Consider the following 14,527-nt stretch of genomic DNA (forward strand, 5'->3'; position numbering starts at 1 on the left):
AATATGCTTTGTTGTTGTTACGTGCCATCAAGTCAACCCTGACTCATAGCGACCCCTCCTTGGGTTTCCGAGGCAGTATCACTACGGAAGAAGGATTGCCCAACCTTCCTTCCAAGGAGTGGCTGGTGGGTTTGAACCGCCAGACTTTAATATGCTTTAACACCTCATAATACAACTTTGTAATAAAAGGATGAGAATCTAAAGCATTAAATAACACAGGATATGATTTTTTTTTCTTCTTCGTCAAGAAATGCCACTCCCTCAGTGAAAGGAGATTATTTAATATTTCCGTCTCAAGGTCAAATGTAGGGACAAGGAGTTCATATACAGCCTATCTCCTTGTTCCATAGATCTGAAAACTGTCCGTCTCCTTTATTCTTACCCACCTTTTTTACCTGCTTCTAAATTCTCTCCAAATCATTACTGGCCTCTTCTTGGCTTTCACTGGCTGAATATTTCAACATAAAGCAAACCAGATTGAAGGATTGTTAGTGTGTGTGTGTGTGCATGTGTGTGCGTGCATGTACGTGTGCATGCACGTGCAGGCACGCATGCACACACATGCATACTGAATGAAGTACAGCCTTGAAGTCACAGATGGCACATTAGAGAAAAGAAATACAGTAAAATATATTCTCATTCACAATTTCCTAGAGGCCCCTTGGTTGTTAATTGAAACTTTTGTCTACTTTATTGAACAATAAAAGTGGCAGCAACTGCTCCCAGGTGTCCTTCAGTATTAAAAAGAGGATAAAGTGTTCCTGGCAAAGGTGACAGAAATTAATGCTGTGAGCCCAGCTATCAAACATTCTGATATGTGAATCGCCTGATATTTCTATAATGCTGTCTTATGATTGGAAATGTTATCGCTTCTATTGAATCAATAGAAAATGTTAAAGCTCCACAGAACCCCAATTACAAACTAAAGCTGGAAGGTTAACATCTGGGAGCAGCAAAGATAGAAACAATCTCTATTGTCATACCTTCCTGACAAGTAAATGTCAGAAACATAACACCTTCGCCTGGTCTCAGCACAGAGCACATGTAAAAGAGTGATTGTAAGGCTGCCTCAAGTCAAATCGCCTGTCATCTCAGCTTTGACATGGAATTACTTTTGTTTTATGCATCTATTAACCTTGAACTCTCAGCATTTGTTTTAATGTTCCAGGCTGAAGTGACCTAAATGTTCTTCTCTCATGCAGAGGGTGTCTATGAGATGAGAGAGCATGTGGTCTGAGCAGGTACTTGTCTTTATGAGAAGGCTGAGTGAATGTCATGTGTAGGTCCACTTCTTTCATATGACAATTCTCTGCATCAAAATCTGTGATAATAAGGGCTTTCCTTTGTGTTTGAAAAGGTTCCTTTTCCCTAAGAGTCCCCAGTGACAATGCAAACATCACAGGAAGGATCCCACACCATCAATGATGACATAATTACCACAATCTGCTTAGAAGAGTCCTTGACACAAACAGTAGTCAAGGGGCAAAGGGAAGAGATGGGCTCTGTTTCTCACTTTGGAAGCTGAGGCAAGGGGAGATTAAATAGCTTGACCTGGATCTGAACCCAGATATCTTCCTATTTCACATCCTTTTTCACTCTTACTAGGCCTTACATGCTAAATTCTCTTTATCTCTTTACCTTAGTTGGCATTGTTTACAGAACATCCATCTTAGGTACCTTTCAGCATCACAGATCAATACTAGATAAGGCAAACATAGGTAGAAGTTGTGGAGACATTGATGGTTCAGTGGTAGAATTTTCACCTTCCCTGTAGGAGATCATGGTTTCATCCCAACCAATGTACCTCATGTATAGCTGACACTCGTCTGTCAGTGGAGGCTTGTGTGGTTTCATGATGCTAGGCTGGTTTCAGCAGAGCTTCCAGCCTAAGATGGACTAGGAGGAAAGGCTTACAGTTGCATGTGTAAACATCTGCCAATGAAAACCCTATGGATCACAAAGGTCTGATCTACGACCAATCTGTTGTACATGGGGTTGACAACTCTACAGCAGCTAATGAAAACAACAACAACAGGTTGGGCAATTTTGTGATTGGCACTAGGCCTTCAGCTATTTATTTTAAGCTAAATTCCTAATCACCTTTAGTTTATTCTGATTTCTGATGCCAAATTATGAAATAATTCATTTTAATTGATTTCTTAGACCTCATGATTGTATCTAATTCTGCAGTCTGGAAGTCTTACTTTGCCCTTAATCCAGTAATCCTGGTACTACTACTACTATTATTATTTTGAAACACACTGTCACAGATAAGCATCTTCCTTTCTGAGGTCCATCTTCTTCACCTTACAAATTAAATGCAGTCCCAATCTTTCCAAAGACAACCTCTGCCCCAAAGTCTATTTTTAAGTCTATACAAAAACTCTATGCCATCAAAAGGTGACTTCTTCATCTTCCTGTTTATGCTCACCTCAACCCTTCATTAAGTGACAATTGTTTTGTCTGTGTGAAATCCTGAATTTGTAAAAAAGAAGTGACTTACATACTGTCCTGGTTCAGGATCCTGGCTCTGTTCAGTTCCTGAAGCTCTCCTTCATAACTTACCATGGAACATACACCTGCCAGTTTCCCAGCCATCATCAACCACAATCTCCGGGTACCAGGGACTTAAGGCACATAATTTTTCTATTAAATGGCAAGCAATTCTGTGGCATTTAATATTTGCCACTCAATTCTCTAAGCACCTAACATATAATAACTCGTGTGTTTTCCACAGTAACATATGAGAGAGATCATATCATAAAATATTATGTTCCTCATTTTATAGTTTAGAAAAATGAGGCTTAATAAAAATGTTAACCTCAAAGTCTTAGAGTTACAAGTAGTAGACCCTGGATTTGAACTCAAGCAGTCTACCCCAGAGTTTGTAGGTCTATAGTTTACTACTTTGTTATATAGCCACCTCACAAGTTGCCTAAGGACTTTCAGGTTAAAAAAAGAGGAGGAGTAAAGCCACTATTGAACAGTTACCACAAAGGAGACACTCAGCAAGGAATTCATTTAAGTATTTTATTAAATTCTCAGAAAAATTTTATTTTACACATTCATTGAGGTACTATGGCTTGTACCAGGACACACAGTTGCTGATAAACGTACAAGGACTCAAGCCTATGTCACTCTGATTCCAAAACCTATGATCTTTTCAATCTAGTTGAAGAAGCAGTATATTAATATAGATAAAAAGATTACACTAGATGGTGGGCACATTAGTTGTACTATGGCCCAGAGATTATGTGTTTGAGTAATTTGGGTTTTTCACTCTAACCAAAAAAGGAACCACAAACTCACTGCCGTAGAGTTGGATCCTACTCATAGCAACTTCTCCTTGGGTTTCTGAGGTGGTATCACAAGGGAAGTAGATTGCCCAACTTTCCTTTTGGGAAGTAACATATGGGTTTGAACCACCAGCCTTCTGGTTAGCAGTCAAATAAATGCCTTAGGCACTACACCACCACAGCTGCACAGGTAAAGAAGTAAGCAAAACCATACAGCATTTCCCTATGAGCCTTGCTCCTGGACACCAAAACACAAGTCTCTGCTTATTATCTGAGAAAATCTTCCAGTGACCCTTTCCTTTTCTAGAATCATTGTCTATATTATCAGCTAACTTTAACTCTATTGCCAGAAGCAATAGTCAGGAGCATTGCACAGGCAAATAAAAACAAAATATGATGTCTCAAAGTGAAATTAGATATGTGTTTGGTAAGCTTAACTTTACACAAACAGATGCCAATATTCATGGTATGGCTCTACATTTGAGTTTTGATTGCCCTATAATCAGATCTAGCATTTAGTATTTACATTTATCTTCTTCCTTAGTGAGAGCACCAGCTTTTGTGAAATGTTTCACATCAGCTAGGTTCTAAAAGCAAGGTGGCTTACACCAACCTCTATCGAACCACAGCAACATAAAAATCAAATTGTCGTAAGTGATTTCGTTTTTCTATGAGCAACTATAAAAATACTGCCCATCAGTCTGGAAAAGTACTGTCTTGGTGAAATAATGCCTGTGGCCTAGAAATGAATAATTACTGTAGCACTTATTCGGCAAAATTCCCTTTGAAGTTAGTGAAAGTTTACATGGAAGGAGGCTGGAGAAGTGAAACTGATGGTGGCAATATTTCTCTGTTTCAGGCCAGGGGATGTTTAGGAAGATGTGTACTGCAGGAGTGATTGGATGAGTGCATTGCTAGATAAGGCGGTTTTAGCCCTGATGATGGGGATAAAAGTAAAAAGACACAGAGTTACTCATATCACAAAGGTCTAATTCACATTTATGCCAGCAGTCCAGCATACCAAATTGCTTGTTTTCTCCATTATACCCGTGGGCCTTAGGATCAAAGTACTGTCAGTTTTGCAGGCAACTTTACGAAAACTCGGAATTCCAAATAGTTTGAGGAGAATTGTTTCCCATGAGTGTCGTTCTGAAATAAGAGTATTGCTCAATTGTTTTCTCTCTTCCATTTTAATTTAAACAGAGCACTAATGATTCTGAGGTATTGTCTCTGATGACAGTGAGTTAAAATACAAACAAGCCTGTGCTTTATAGATATGTAGACACATGACGTGGCAGTGTTTCATTCTGTTGTAAATAGGGTCACTATGAGTGGTAGCTGACTGGATGGCACCTAACAACAACACCTATCTCTCTCTATATGTCTATAGGCTTGCTGGGGGCCTAGTGCATAAGGCATTTGACTGCTAACCAGAAGGCTAGTGGTTCAATCCCATCAGCCACTCCTCAGAAGGAAGATTGGGCAATCTACTTCCATAGTGATACTGCCTCGGAAACCCAAGGAGGGGTCGCTATGAGCTGGATCCAACTCAACAGCAGTGAGTTATATGGCTATACATACATGAAGAGACCTGGTGGCACAGTGGTTAAGCACTCAGTGGCTACCTAAAAGGTTGGCAGTTCAAATCCACCTAGTGACTTCACAGAAGAACAATGAGACAGTCTGCTTCTGTAAAGCCCTGGAAACCCTGTGACCAGTTCTAGGTATTAGTTGAAATCACCTCTATGATCATGGCTACATGTATTTATATAACCAAAAAAAAAACCTCACTGCCATTGAGTAGATTCCAACTCATAGAGATCCTTTTTGGGTTTCCAAGGTGGTAAATCTTTATAGAAGTAGATTGCTCTGTCTTCCTTCTGCAGAGTAGCTTGTGGGTTTGAACTGCAACCTTCAGATTAGCAGTCAAATGCCTTAGGGACAACATCACCTATATGCTGTAACATGAATAAACATAAAATATATATACACATAAATGTCCAAACAAAAAAAAAATAAAAAACAAACTCACTGCCGTTGATTCAAATCCAATGCATAGCAGCTGATCCTTGGGTTTCCAAGACTGTATCACTATGAAGTAGATCACTCAATCTTCCTTCCCAGGAGTGGCTCGTGGGTTTGAACCTCCAGCCTTCTGGTTAGCAGTCAAATGCTTTAGCCACTGCACCACCAGGGCTCCCACATGAATGTCACATATAGTGAAAATAGACATTATAATTGTGTATAAAAATATATAAATATAAATTAAATGCTGTTTGTGTCTGTGTGTGTGAAGAGAGAGAATTCAAAGGACATAATCAATGAGCTTTAATTGTAAAATTACCATATATTTTATACTGTACAACTCTTAGTGTGGTTGGATGTGTAGGAAAGTTTATTGTTTAGATTCAACTTCTAATAAATCTGCCATTTTACTACAAGACAAATGTATGCACATGAAGCAATCAGAGAACGTTGCACAATAATACATAGCTGCATTGTATACTTTGTCACTCAGACTCAGTGTTTCAGAAATTCCAAAAAATATAGCTAATTTTAAAGTCTTGGCTAACAAGAAATAGGTGTATTATAATAACTATGCAGTTATCTGTAATTAGCTCATTTATTCCACGTTTATTGGAAACTGCTGTAAAAGGTGGGGAGTTATTGAAATAAAAACAATGAATATAATATAATCCCTTCCCTCAAAAGACTTACAGACAAGCCACAAGCAAACAGTACAAAATACATTTAAATTATTTTAAGTTCAGATTGCTGCATTTGTCATTCAAATAAAAAACAAATTTGTACCAAATATATCTAGATAGATAGATAGATAGATAGATAAATCTGACTTCCATGTGGAAATCTTATTTAAAAGAAAGAAGCAACAATAGGAAAAGAATAAAATAAAATTTAAAAAGACCCAGGAGAATAGGGACTTTTCTGTATCACTTTTATTATGAAATTTACAGCCTATATGGAATATCCACATGCGGAAAACTGCAAAGGTCTAGCTTCTGTGTTATAAGCATCAAATAATAAAAGAGAGATAATTCTTTAAACACTGTCTTAAACCTCTTGATATCACATGCCTGGAGCAGCAATAGAATACACAAAAAGTAATGTGATAAATGAATAAATGAATGAAGCTTTTCTCTTTGAAGATATAACCTCAATGCAATTAATGTAAAAACCAGAAAAAACAAACTCATGAACATTGAGTAGATGCTAACTCACAGCAACCCTGTAGTACAGAGTAGAACTGTCCCATAGGGTTTCCAAGGTTGTAATCTTTATGGAAGCCCACTGCCATATCTTTCTCCTGTAGAGTGAATGGTGGGTTCCAATTGTTAACCTTTCATTTGGCAGCCAAGCACAGAACCACCAGAGCTCCTGCACTTTATGTCATTAAGGTTCATTCTTCAGTAAGTCATATTTTGTTTTTTAATCTCTGACGCTGTAATTGAAACTTTATATTTGTCCTTATTTCTGAACGCTAAGCTCCCCAAGGACAAGTTCTGTTTAATAAACTTTCAAATGCTATTCGGACTATAAAATAGTGATATGTATATAATAATTGTGGAGTCTTGGTGGTATAGTGGTTAAGCACTAGGCAGCTAACAAAGATCTGTCATTCCAACCCACCAGCCTCTCTACAAAAGAAAGATGTGGTAGTCTGCTTCCATAAAGATTAATCAAAAACTAGATAGAGATAAGTATTGATTTGGGTGAAGAGAAGGGCAATGTAACAAATGTGAGTGACCAATATGGCAGCATTGAGGATGAGAAAGACATAGAGAGGTATATGGGAGGTACAGACAACCAATATGAACCTTTTTGTACATACAGTACTGCATTGTCAGTGAAGGCTAACATGGGTATATGGGTGGATAGATGGGTGGACCAGATGAACTATTAGGTATGTCTATGAAATGGGGAGTGTATCCAAGAACATATATAGGGTTGGCAGACAATGGTCCTATAAGTCTATGTGAATGATCAGAATTCCCAGCTGTATAGTAGAGCTGAAAAGGGGCAAGGATGCAGTCACGGCTTGGTCACAGCCAGCTACCCAGAGGGACTGAGTAGTCGAACCTGCAGGCTTGGGACCATAGTCGCAGGGGACATCAAGCTCAACTGGCATAACATACTATACAAAACATTGTTCCACCTCCTATTTTGGCAAATAGTGACTGGGATCTTAAAAGCTAGCAAGCTGTCATCTAGATGCAACGATGGGTCTCTCCTCATCCAGAGCAAAGAAGAATGAAGAAAACCAAAATTCATGGAAACAATTAGTCCTAGAAACTGGTACACCATTTGATCTGCAGCGTATACAATTATGAGACCAGAGCTAGATGGTGCCTGGCTACCACTGTCATCCACTTGGAAGGGGATCTATGTAGGAGATCCTTGATAGAGAGGGAGAACAATGTGGAACAAAACTCAAAATCATTTGGAGAAAAAAAAAGGGAGGGGCAGGTTTGCTCGTCTGATAGAGCCTGGTGGAACCGCTAAGACTATGGCCCCTAGCTGCCCTTCAGGTCTGGAATTGAACCCACACCTGTGATTCCCAGCCAAAAAGAAGACAGGCATACGAGTTGAACATTTACCTCAAGTAGATACACTCCTTGGAAAGAATAATCATGGGAGAAAGAAGGTCTGCTTATGCACAGGGAGACAGCTCATGGGGCAAGAGTGCATGGAGAGATGGAGACAGGGAAGAGATAACTATGGGGAGGAAGTGGGAGGGAAGCTGTTGCATTGTGGTAAACTGTGGTCAATGTCATGAGACAAAGTATAGGTGAACCTCTGTATGGAAAGTGAATTTGCTCTGTAAACCTTCACCCAAATCACACACACACACACACACACACACACACACAGAGATTAATCAAAAACCAAACCAAACCCATTGAAGTAGACTCAGTTTTGACTCATAGCAGCCTTATATGACAGCAGAACTTCCCCACAGGATTTCCAAGGCTGTAATCTTTATGGAAGATCACCACATCTTCCTCTGTAGAGAAACTGGTGAGTTAGAACTGACCAGCTTTCACTTTGCAGTTTAGTACTTAACCAGTGTGCCACCAGGGCCCTTTCTCCATAAAAATTACAGCTTTGAAAACCCTATCTAGTGTTTCACTCTGTCCTATAGGGTCATGATGAGTTGGAATGTACTTGATGGCAATGAGTTTTTATACTACGGTAATGCCCACCCACAAAGAATCATGCAAAAAAAAAAAAAAAAAATCTTGATTTATCAAGATATTAAAGAATCTGGATATGAAACCCAGTTTTACAAAAGACAAATTGAAGACCTTGGCCTGGAGATGATTTAAGTCTTTCATCATCTGTTATGTGGAAAAGATGATGTTGTTTTTGTTAAATACCATCAAGTCATTTCTGACTCATGGCAACCACACACGTGCAGAGTAAAACTTCTCAATAGGGTTTTCAAGGTTGTAACCTTTCAGAAGCAGAACTTCATGTCTGTCTTCCAAGCTATCGCTAGGTATGTTACAACCACCAATGTTTCAGCCAGTAGCCAAGTGCTTGAATGTTTGCCCTACCCAAGGACTCCTAATGAGTATTTTATGAAGATTACATAGAATGACATCTTTAAAGAGCCCAGAACAATTCTTGACCGAGGCAAAGGAAGTTTTCTTTCTTAGGCATGCCACACACTTATCCGTATGATGAGTGTTCCACCCCAGGCAGTGTCATACATATAAAACACAAGGTTAGCAATGCTCTCTGGAATTATGAGAAGCGGTAGTCCTGAACAGAGTCTATTGGATTCTAAGTTATCAAAATCTGCAATAGTCATTGTTCTATTTAAATGAAGGAACTGGAGCTAAGTCCAGTGAAATGAATAAATGTCTGGAACGTTTTCATTTATAAATAGCCCATTGAGGGTAAGTCATGCAACATGCATAATGTCACTGTGCTGTCACTGTAGTATTTTAAAACAAAATATTCATTTTCATGAGATGCTCCTAAATAAGGTTAATATTGTCATAAATTCCTTTATGTTCTCCTTTAGCAATTATTCAATTTCCCTGTGCACTATCTTCTCATTATTCTGAAACATATGTTATGCACTTTCTTTTTTTCATCCCTTTCTTTATGTCATTGCTTCTGAATGAAATTGTCTTGCACATCCTCCACTTTTCTCAACTTTTCCAGGCTTTTGAATTCCAGCTTATTCCAAAATTCCAGTCTCATTGGGGTTCATTCTCCTTTCTGCATCACAAAACTGATCATTCCCCGGGCAGCTTCAGAACTCACCATACATATCTCTCATTTGGTTCTGAAATAACAACACAAGGCATCCCATTTATTCTAGTTCTATATATCTGGTTATCTAGTTTTTTAACTGCTGTGACCTGCTTTTCAACTTGGAGAACAAATATTACAGCAGTTTAATATTTCTAATTAATATTTTATTCCCCACAAGAGTTACTAACATGAATTTATTCTCTTTTCAAGACTCAGCTACCTTGCCTCCCATAACCAAAGCTTATGGGGGGGGTAATTAAAGAAGTCTAATCAAACTACTTCCATAATTTCTTCTTGCACTCATCATACCATTGAAGAGTGATCCTTCAGAGCTGGTTTTTGCAGCAATGTCTTCCTGGTGATTTCAGATTCCATGGAAGTTCCTTAAAGAAAAGACCCCATTCTTTTGAGACCAATTTCCAACAGTGATGTCCTATGTTTTAACTACCTCTGTATTTACTCAAAAGAGCTATTCTATCTGTTGTTACATGATAATCACAAAATATTAGATCACTCTTACATATCCTACCTCACTGCATGTACTGCGTCAAAGAAAACTTCTGGTCTCTACCACTTCTTTGACTGTAACCAGCTCTCCTTCAAGTGCTTCTTACATCTTTATCTAATGCTTGATCCAACATTAACACATCCTTTCCTTTGGACAATTTACTTCAATGTTTCAATATTTTCCTTCTCCTGGGCTTGGGAGATCACTTTGTCCACTGACTAGGTCTACCTCAAATTTTGAACATAAGAAAGTAAAGCATTTCATTCTTCACAGATAGAAGACTTTTACAAAATGATACTCTTTAGGCAAAATGATTCACCCGATTTTTAGGGATAAGATTTTGAAGAATGGGAATTCCAGAACATTTAATTGTGTTCATGAGAAACCATACATAGACCAAGAAGCTGTTGCTCAAACAGAACAAGGAGATACTGAATGGTTTAGAATAAGGAAAGGTGTGTGTAAGGATTTTATTTTTTCACTGTACTTATCCAATCAGTAAACTGAGCACATAATCCAAGCACATGGATTATATGAAGAAGACCATGGCATCAGAATTGAAGTAAGAATCATTTACATCTGGTGATATGTAGATGACACAACTTTGCTTGCTGAAAATGAAGGTGATTTGAAGCACTTACTGATGAAGTCCTCAATATAGATTATACCTCAACATAAAGAAAAAGAAAATCCTTACAACTGGACCAATAAGCAACATCATGATAAATGGAGAATAGATTAAAATTGTCAGGGATTTCATTTTACTTGGATCCACAATCAACACCCATGGAAGCAGCAGTCAAGAAATCAGATGTTGTGTTGCACATGTTGTGGAAAGAGACCTCTTTAAAGTGTTAAAGACCATAGATGTCCCTTGAATGCTAATGTGTACCTAACCCAAGCTATGGTATTTTCAATTGCCCCATATACATGTGAAGGCTGGACAATGAATAAAGAAAACTGAGAGGAGTTGATGCCTTTGAATTGTGGTATTGGTGAAGAAACTGAAAACACCATGTACTGCCTGGAGAACAAACAAATCTGTCCTGGAAGAAGTGGAGCCTGAATGCTTCATGGAAGTGAAAATGGCTAGACTTTGTCTCACTTACTTTGGTCATGTTGCCCAGGCACCACTACCTGGAGAAGGATATCATGCTTGGTAAAGTAGAGGGTCAGTGAAAAAGGGGAAGACCCTCAATGACATGGACTGACACAGTGGCTGCAACATGGGCTCATGAATGGCAAGGACTGTGGGGATGGTCCAGGAGCAGGTAGTGTTTCATTCTGTTGTACATAAGGTCACCATGAGTCAGAACTGACTTAACAGAAAATAACAATAAAAAATTTCATTTATCATGAGCCTGGGTGAGTGGCAACCTTGATGAGATGTTTCTGTAACAATATTATCTTTAAACTGGGGAAGTGTAGCAATCCTATACTGTAAAATCTACTTTCTCACACACAGACCATTCCTGTGGTAAGGAATAGCAACTTCTTTGTATTAAATAACAGAAAGAAAAAAAAAATAATAGAAAATAAATGCTTGAGTAAAAATAAATAACTATTTATAAGTATAAAAGGAGCTCTAGTGGCATAGCGTCTGAGGCAGTTGACTGCTAACCAGAAGGTTGGCAGTTCAAAACCACTAGCCACTCTGTAGAAGGAAGACTGGGCAATCTACTTTCATAAAGATTTACCACCTCAGAGCATAGCAACCGAAGGGGGTTGCTATGAGTTGAAATCGATTTGATGGCTGTGAGTTTGGTTTTGATTTTTGATATATGTGTGTGTATATATATCTGGTAGCATAGTGCCTAAGGCACTTGACTGCTAACCAGAAGGCTGGCGGTTCAAACCCACCAGCCACCCCTCAGAAGGAAGGTTGGGCAATCTACTTCTGTAGTGATACTGCCTCGGAAACCCAAGGAGAGGTCGCTATGAGTCGGGTCCAACTTGATGGCAAACAACAACAACAACAATATGATTCTTGGTTGGAAATTCTTCTTTTTCAGAGTTTTATATATACCGTACCATTCCCTTCACTTGCATGGCTTTTGCCAAGAAATCAGAGCTTGTGCATATGAGTTGTCCTTTGTAGGTAACTTTCTGTTTTTCCTGTGCTGCTTTCAGGATTCTTTCTTTCTTTGGTTTTTCATGAGTTTGATGATGATATGTCTTGGTGATTTTCTTTTGGGGTCTATCCTATTTTGGGGTTTGTTGGACTTCCTGAATGGATATATTCTTATCTTTCATCATATCAAGGAAGTTCTCTTCCAGAAAATCTTAGACAATTTTCTCTGTCATTTTCTTTTTCTCTTCCTGTTCTAGAATTCCAACTACACATAGGTTATTCCTTTTGATGGTATCCCACATAAACTTTAGGCTTTTTTCATTTTATTTTGATCTTTTTTCTGATTGATCCCTTTTCAAAGAAGTGTTCAGGTATCTGTCTTCAATCTCATTAATTCTGTCTTCCATTAAATCAATTCTACTCCTTTGACCTTTCCATATGTTACTATTTCTGAAAATTTAGTATTAATCTTATGGATTTCTATTTGCATTTTTTGTATCATTTCTACTTTTTCATTTGTTTCGTCATTTTTTTCTTGTATTTTCTTTTGAATTTGTTCTAGGGTTTTGTCTGTGTTTTCCTTAATCTTGTCAGTGTTTTCCTTAATCTTGTCAGTGTTTTCTTTGATCTTTTTCTCGATCCTTTGAAAATACCTAAGTATAATTCTTCTGAATTTCTTATAAGGGAGCTCTAATGTTGCTTCTTCCTCAGGGAAGTTTTCTGTGTCTGGACCCTGCTCCCCTGTTTCAACCATTTTATCTTGCTTCTTTGTGTGGATGGTGATGGTCTATTGTCTCTAAGACACTGTGACATTTTATTTTTATCCCTGTTAAATATTTGTAAAGAGCAGTTAAGGGTGAGTCTGGCTCTTCTTTATGGTAATTTATCATTGGCCACTTGGTGGAGAAGGAAGTGGTGGCTCTCACTCAGTAAGTGGAGCTGCAGGAGGTGTGGCTGTGGTTGTATCGTACAGGCACATTTTCTCTCTCCCACTCAATTAGACAAAAACAATAATCAAATAAACATGAAAAATGTAAAAGCAAGTGGACAAAAAACACACAGCATAAACACATAGAAACAATCACCAAAAAAAAAAAAGAAAAAGAAAAAAGAAAAAAATGCAATATCTGGGGAAGAGGCAATAAGAGAAAAAAAGTAGGAGAGTAATGAAGAAACAAATGGGAAAAATGCAAGACGAAAAATAAGAAAAAGCTGAAAATTAGGATCTGGGAAGGGCAGAATAAAGGATACTAATAAAAAGGACAAAAAAAAAAGAAGTGGAAGAAGAAGAATGCTAATGATAATTTTAAAACAGGCACAAACAAACTACAAAAAAAAAAAAAAAAAAAAATCTGGGCAGGACAGGGCAGAGGGCAGGGCACTCAGGCTACATCGGAATACCCAGACTGGGATGAAATTCATGCTGGCCCAGAAAGTGGGTGGGGGTAAGGGATGGCTGCACCTCCATTCACCAAGAGGATGTGAGGAGTAAGAATGACAAGGGGAATATCACACCTTTCCAGTCATTGTTGTCCAGAACGTCCTTGCATTCTCCAGCAAGTGGACCTCATTCTTAAGTCCCTGGAATTTGAGAGAATGCCGTCAGTTTAAATATCCAAAATGGTCAAATTGCTTGTAAACATTTCAGATGGCTGTGCCCTCCAGACAGCCAAAAGTCTACTGCTCAGCTGATGCTCTTCACTGCTTCCCCTTTTATTCACCATCTATCAGTGCAATGCCCAGTGCAGCCCCTGGCTAGCAGGGCTAATTTTCAGGTTAATTCTTAGTTCCTACCACCACTTGGCAATATCCAAGCTGTCTGTGCTGTCAGGATCGCTTACAGACTGCAGCTCCGTATGTTTCCTTTTTTTGGTGTTTTCATGCAGGTTCTTCTACTAGTTAATCTACTAGTTCTGTGTCTTTCCTTTTAAAGCTCAGGGCTCCAGGATTATCTTCTGTATATGTGGTAATTGGTTCCCCTTTTCTTTCTTGAAGAGGGTCTGTGTAGTTTGTCTTACTATTCACCATCTTACAGGAACTCTGATTTCCTTTAAAGAGGTCTTTTAATTAATGTAAAAGACTCAGATTGATTTTTGTATGTTGATTTTGTATGCTGCCATTTTGTCAAAACTTTCAATTAGTCCCAATAATTTTCATACTGAATTTTTGGGATTTTTTTTAATGTGTAAGATCATATAATCTGTAAAAAGAGATGCTTTTAATTTTTATTTGTCAATTTGACCTTCTATTTCCTTTTTTGCTTTATTGCTCTGGCAAGAACTTCCAATACAATATTAAAAAAAAAAAAAAAAAAAACACAAAAACTCACTGCCTTCAAGTTATATCTGACTCATAGGCCTCCCAGCT

Source organism: Orycteropus afer, unplaced genomic scaffold (genome assembly GCF_000298275.1).
Source record: "Orycteropus afer afer isolate SDZICR_OR568_19922 unplaced genomic scaffold, OryAfe1.0 scaffold00161, whole genome shotgun sequence".
NCBI lineage: Eukaryota > Metazoa > Chordata > Mammalia > Tubulidentata > Orycteropodidae > Orycteropus > Orycteropus afer.